Here is a 6989-nt window from a genome sequence, read left to right as displayed (position 1 = left end):
AAGCATGTCACAATGTCACAGGCTCATGTCAAAAACCCAGCACCTGGCACCTGATGAGTTCACAACAAATGGTTGTGGTGACAATAATCGTGATGATGATTTGTCAATTTAGATGACACAGACACGCCAGTTTTTATTGTTTGTTTGTTTTTTGAGACAGGGTCTCACTCTCTCTTCCAGGGTGGAGTGCAGTGGCACAACCACGGTTCACTGCAGCCTTGATCTCCTGGGCTCAAGTGATTCCCCACTCCCACCTCCATCCCCGGTAGCTGGGATTACAGGTGCATGCACCACCTCCGGCTTTTTTTTTTTTTGAGACAGAGTCTCGCTCTATTGCCCAGCCTGGAGTGCAGTGGTGCAATCTTGGCTCACTGCAAGCTGCACCTCCTGGGTTCACGCCATTCTCCTGCCTCAGCCTCCCGAGTAGCTGGGACTATAGGCGCCCACCACTATGCACAGCTAATTTTTTGTATTTTTAGTAGAGACAGGGTTTCACCGTGTTAGCCAGGATGGTCTTGATCTCCTGACCTCATGATCCTCCCGCCTCGGCCTCCCAAAGTGCTGGGATTACAGGCATGAGCCACCGTGCCTGGCCTACCTCTGGCTATTTTTTAAACAATTTTTTTTTTTAGAGATGGGGGTCTCCTTGTGTTGCCCAGTCTGGTCTCCAACTCATGGGCTCCAGTGATCCTCCTGTCTCGGCCTCTCAAAGTGTCATCAGATTACAGGCATGAGCCACCATGCCCAGCCAAACATGCCAATTTTTTTTTTTTGATACGGAGTTTCACTCTTGTTGCCCAGGCTGGAGTGCAATGGTGTGATCTTGGCTCACGGCAACCTCCGCCTACCAGGTTCAAGCAATTCTCTTGCCTCAGCCTCCCGAGTAGCTGGGATTATAGGCACGTGCCACCACGCCTGGCTAATTTTGTATTTTTAGTAGAGACGGTATTTCTCCATGTTGGTCAGGCTGGTCTTGAACTCCTGGCCTCAGGTGGTCTGACCACCTCGGCCTCCCAAAGTGCTGGGATTACAGGCGTGAGCCACCGTGCCCGGCCCAAACATGCCAATTTTTAAAGATTTCAAGTAGACCGGGCACTTCAGCAGGAAAATGGCTGAAACGTTCAGGTTCATCAGCTCTGAGATGAAGAGCACTTTTTTAGCAGGTCAAGTACTCCTGATCCTTGGGCTGGAGCCTGTCTGGCAAACAGCTGAGTCTTGATTAAGTGCCTTCATTCATTCATTCATTCATTCATTCCCTTTCTTTATTCAACGAATAGATCCCTGCTCCTATGCCCGTATTAAAGTGAGTGGCCCTGTGTGTGTTGGGGAAGATGTCAATCAGCTGTGAACACAAGTAGCAGAATTACACCTGGGATTTGGTACTATGATACGTTAACTTGAAAACAATCACATGATTTATAAATTTGGGAAAGGAGAGGAGACTCCTTTAGAGGAGGTTACAGCCTGCAAGGTGGTCATCCCACAGGCTAGGAAGCGTGCCTCCAGCCAAGACCAGAGACAGATAGGAGGAGGGGTTGGGGGAGGAGCTTGATGCTGAACGGGTTGGCTAAACATACATATTCAGCAGATTGTAGGAGGGGCTATGAATATTCATGAAGGTAGTTCGACACATGCATATTGAACAAACATGCAGGTACCATTCGACCCATGTTTACTTTGGGGTGGAGACTTGACATTTAAATATATTACAATTAGGCCCTATTCGTCAAAAGGACTTTTCAGAAAATGAGGGCATGCAAGTGCACAGTCTCTGTAAACTGGCCAGAGCCAGTCCATGGTCTTATCTGGAGAAAGTTGCTGAGATCAGCCTCTCGTCCAATGAAAGCTGTAGTTATGGCTGGTGGAACAGGTGGTCAGTCCCTCAGCCTCTGGGAGCTGGGCGAATTGTAATTGTTTTAATATTGCTTATCTCCAGGCCATCTAGAGCTTGTTTAGCTGCTAGAGAAAAAGAAAAGCTTGTGGCAAGTGTGGAGTGTGTGACTTAACCCTCACCTGCCAGGGCCTGAGGTCCTGTTTATAATTTGACACTGTATTGCCATAAAGAGTCTGTTCTGCCAGTCTTATCTCTATTTTAACGTGAATGCTGGTCAGTTGTTGTTTCTAAACTGTAAGACGGAGGGGCTTCATGAGGCGTGTCTGACCCCCCATCTCATCATGGCTGGGAACTGTTTTTAAGGTTTTTCTGGGGTTCCTTAGCCAAGAGGGGCTCTGTTCAGTCAGTGAAGGGCTGATTTCATTTTTAGTCGACAGAGGAAAAGTACAGAGAGCTCCAAAAGCACGAGGAGGAGCCAGGAAGAGCCCCCATCATGGAGGCGCTAGGCTTGGAGGAGAAGGAGATGCTGCCCATAAGGGGTGTGGGTGGGAGGTGGAAAGACAGCGCAGGGCCTAAGGCAAGAAAAACAACTCAAGCTTGATGAAGGCCAGAGAAGCTGCAGCTGAGAGAAGGAGGGAGCAGGCAAGAGGGGGACAGAGAGACACCCTAACACATAAGCTTCCTAGACCGGAGAAGGAGCAGTGCATTATCTGATCAGCAGCAGAAGTGCAGGTTCCAAGTTGCTTTATTTTTATTTGACTTTATTATTTTTTTGAGACAGTCTTGCTCTGCTGCCCAGGCTGGAGTGCACCACAACCGGCTAGTGTTTGTATTTTTAGTAGAGACGGGGTTTCACCATGTTGGCAAGGCCAGCCTCGAACTTCTGGCCTCAAGGGATCTGCCCGCCTCGGTCTCTGGAGGCACTTATATTATTCCCATTATGTTGATGTGAAAATTGAGGTTAAGTAACTTCTCCAGGTCACACAGGGAAGTCAGGAGTCAAATCCCAGGCTCAACTCCATAGCCCGTCTGGTAACCATTATGCGATAAACACAGAATTAACAGTGCCTGTTCTCCTAGGAAGAGACTTTTCTGGTAACAGCTAACTCCCAGAACCAGTTCTTTTTTTTTCCCCGATAGCCCATTTTATTTTGCTTAGCACAGTCTTTCATCCTACTTTAGGGTATCACATGGACAAAATATGGAACGCTTCACCAATCTGCGTGTCATTGGTTCCAATTTTAGTATTCCTACTGCCTAACCCAGCACCCAGACAGAATGACCAACACTTCACAACCCCGCCTGGGAAAGCCAGCCAATCGGCAACCGTCTTACTCCAGGAACCCCGCCTCCAGGGCCAGAGACGACCAATCCCTAAACATCCCGGCTAGCAGACGCTTACTAGCCGCGGAAGCCCGGCCTCCCCAAGCTCAGTCCCGAGGCCGCGTCTGACCCGCCGCGTGACCGGTGTCGGGTGGAGGCCTTTTTCTTGCTCACAGTGTCTCGGCCTAGAGTGTCGTTTCCGCGTTGGTTGAGGGGAGCGCGGGCGGCGGGGCAGAAGGCGCCCTGGCGGCAGCTCCGGGTGGAGTCCCACCCTTGCCGCAGCGCCGGGCATTCCCCGGGCATTTTGGCTTCTGTGGAACACCAAGAAGTTGTCCTTGGCCGGGCGCGGTGGTTCACACCTATAATGCCAGCACTTTGGGAGGCCGAGGCGGGCGGATGACTTTAGGTCATGAGTTCGAGACCAGCCTGGCAAACATGGTGAAACCCCATCTCTACTAAAAATACAAAAATTAGCCTGTAGTCCCAGCTACTCCGGAGGCTAAGAAAGGAGGATCGCTTGAACCCGGGAGGTAGAGGTTGCAGTGAGCCGAGATCACACCACTGCACTACAGCCTGGGCGAGACTCTGTCTCAAAAAAAGAAAAAGAAAAAAAAAAAAAAAGTTGGTCTTGTGGGAAGCCGCTGCTGGGACAGGGACAGCTCCAGGGGCGGCTAATTCAGGACCTTTAACGCATCCCTTCTTTTTTTGTTGTTTTTTCTTAGAAACAGAGAAGGTAGTGGATCCCCATACCATTACCCACTAGATCCGGGGATTCTATATCCATAGGGAGGGGCACACGTGCTTCAGAGAGAATAGGTAGGAATTTGCCCCACCCGTTTTTATTTTTTGAGACAGGGTCTCTGTTGTGCTTGCTGGAGTGCTGTGGTGCAATCATGGCTCACTGCAGCCTTGATCTCCCGGGCTCAAGCGAGCCTCCCAAGTAGTTGGGGTTACAGGCATGTGCCACCATGACTGGCTAATTTTTCTTTTACCTTTTTTTTTTTTTTTTTTTTTTTTTTGAGACAGTCTTGCTCTGTTGCCCAGGCTGGAGTTCAGTGGCGCGATCTCAGCTCACTGCAAGCTCCTCCTCCTAGATTCACGCCATTCTCCTGCCTCAGCCTCCCAAGTAGCTGGGCCTACGGGCGCCTGCCACAACGCCCGGCTAATTTTCTGTAATTTTAGTAGAGACAGGGTTTCACTGTGTTAGCCAGGATGAAACCCTGTGTTAGCCAGGAGGTCTCGATCTCCTGACCTCGTGATCCTCCCACCTCAGCCTCCCAAAGTGCTGGGATTACAGGCGTGAGCCACCGCGCCCGGCTCCTTTACTTTTTTTGTAGAGATGAGGTCTCACTATGTTGTCCAGACTGGCCGTGAACTCCTGGGCCCGTGCAATCTGCTCTCCTCGGCCTCTCAAAGTGTGGGATTACAGGCGTGAGCCACCGTGCCCAGCCTGTTTTTTGTTTTTCTAGTAGCCATTCTAATAGGTATGAGGTAGTATTTCATTGTGGTTTTGACTTGCGTTTCCCTAATGATTAGTGAAGTTGAGCATCTTTTTGTGTGCTTATTTGCCATTTGTATAATTTAGAGAAATGGCTATTCAAATCCTTTGCCCATTTTTTTCTGGTTTTGATTTCATTTATTTTTAAATAGATTCGGGGTCTTGCTGTGTTGCTTGGGCTGGTCTCAAACTCCTGGGCTCAAACCATCCTGCCCCCTCAGCCTCCCGAGTAGTTAGGACTACAGGTGCACGCCACCATGCCCAACTTCTGCCCATTTTTAAGTCAGATTGTTTTTTGTTGTTGAGTATAGGAGTTCCTGGATCTGGATATTAGCCCCTTATCAGATACGTGATTTGCAAACAGTTTTTCCTACTCTGAGACTGCCTTTTTCACCCTGCAGATTGTGTCCTTTGATTGTAGTTTTAAATTTTGAAGTAGGACAATTTACCTATTTTTTCTTGTTTTGTCTGTGCTTTTGGTGTCATCTGAGCATGCGATTTTAATGATTAACAGAGCAAGCACTATCTGGGCACTTCCCCTTCATAAAGGGGCAGCGCTCCCACCAGGAGGAGACTCAAATCCTGCTCCACACCATTCCACCCAGTTGTAAGAGGGACCACAAATGTTGACAGCATCCTTCTACATAGTCTGCCACGGACACTCGCCACCAGCCAACAGTGTCATCTGCTCAAAGGATGCTGGAGGTCATATATTTTGTAGAGATGGGGTTTCACCATGTTGGCCAGGCTGTTCTTGAACTCCTGACCTCAGGTGATCCGCCCACCTCAGCCTCCCAGAGTGCTGGAATTGCAGGCATGAGCCACTACACCCGGCCAGCAGTAGCTGGTTTTACAAGCTTCTTGGCAACAGTTGGTGCCACTTTGTACTCCAAGGAGCATAACTCAGATCACTGTCTCTGTAGTTTGGGTTTCTTCCCGACCTTTAGCAATGGAATTCATCAGTTTCATTCTAGAATGTATTCTTTAGTGCTTGGTCTGGAAAAATGTGCTTGACTTATGGACTAGGTTACTGTGCTTCATTTGAAATTGATTGAAATATTTGACTGAAATAACTAAAATATTTCAGTGTGTTCATCCACTCTTTGACAATGTTCTTTTATAACAGGTAATGCACAGGGGACCAGGCAGGTATAACTCACTGGCCCAGGAAAATCCAATTTTTATTGTACCACTTTATTTCCATTCTTTTTCTTCTTTTTTGTTGCTTGTGTAAAATCATCATCCTTCACGAGTCATTTGTTCCTGCCTATACAGACACACTCTGTATTCACACTGGAATCCCACTCTCTGCTTATACCGAGAATGTTTTCTTTCTTTTTTGAGACGGAGTCTCGCTCTGCTCCCCAGGCTGGAGTGCAATGGCACAGTCTTGGTTCACTGCAACCTCCGCCTCCCGGGGTCAAGTGATTCTCCTGCGTCAGCCTCCCAAGTAGTTGGGATTACAGGTGTCCACCACCACGCCCAGCTAATTTTTTTTTTGTATTTTTAGTAGAGACGGGGTTTCACCATGTTGGCCAGGCTGGTTTGGAACTCCTGACCTCAAGTGATCCACCCTCCTCGGCCTCCCAAAGTGCTGGAATTAACAGGCGTGAGCCACCGCACCCAGCTGATAATGTTTTTCTGATAGTGGAGGGCTCTGGAGTCAGACGGCTGTGTGTAAATCTAGTCTCTACCATGTACTAACTGGAGGGCCCTAGCCAGGTTGCTTTGTCTCTGTGTGGTTTTGCTTCCCTATATGTAAGTAGGGCTAATAATGGCACCTAACTCATAGAGTTGTTGAGAAGATTCAGCAAGTCACATATAAAGCACTCAGTGCCTGGCACATAATAAGTGCCATGTATTATTTATTTACTTAGAGACAGGGTCTTGCTGTTGTCCCAGCTGGAGTGCAGTGGCACAATCACAGCTCACTGCAGCCTTGAACTCCTGGGCTCAGGTGATCCTCCCACCTCAGCCTCCTAAGTAGCTGGGACTGCAGGCACATGCCACCATGTCAGGGCCATTTTTAAATTTTTTGTAGAGACAGGATTTCACCACGTTGTCCAGGCTGGTCTCAAACTCCCAGGCTCAAGTGATTCGCCCTCCTCAGCCTCCCAAAGTGTTGGGATTACAGGCATGAGCCACTGTGCCTGGCCTTAACGTATAACCACAATCAGAATGATTGTATTAATACTCTTTTTTTTTTTTTTTTAAATTCAATGAAGCACTTTTAAGCCCGTGGCTCATTTGAAATTGAAGATATAAGACAATAATAACCATCCCTTCCCCCTGGCCAGTCACTACCCTGACTTCGGTATTTGTTATTTCCACACG

The sequence above is a fragment of the Chlorocebus sabaeus genome, chromosome 12 (assembly GCF_047675955.1).
Source record: "Chlorocebus sabaeus isolate Y175 chromosome 12, mChlSab1.0.hap1, whole genome shotgun sequence".
Taxonomy (NCBI): domain Eukaryota; kingdom Metazoa; phylum Chordata; class Mammalia; order Primates; family Cercopithecidae; genus Chlorocebus; species Chlorocebus sabaeus.
Note: the sequence above shows the minus strand (reverse complement) of the source record.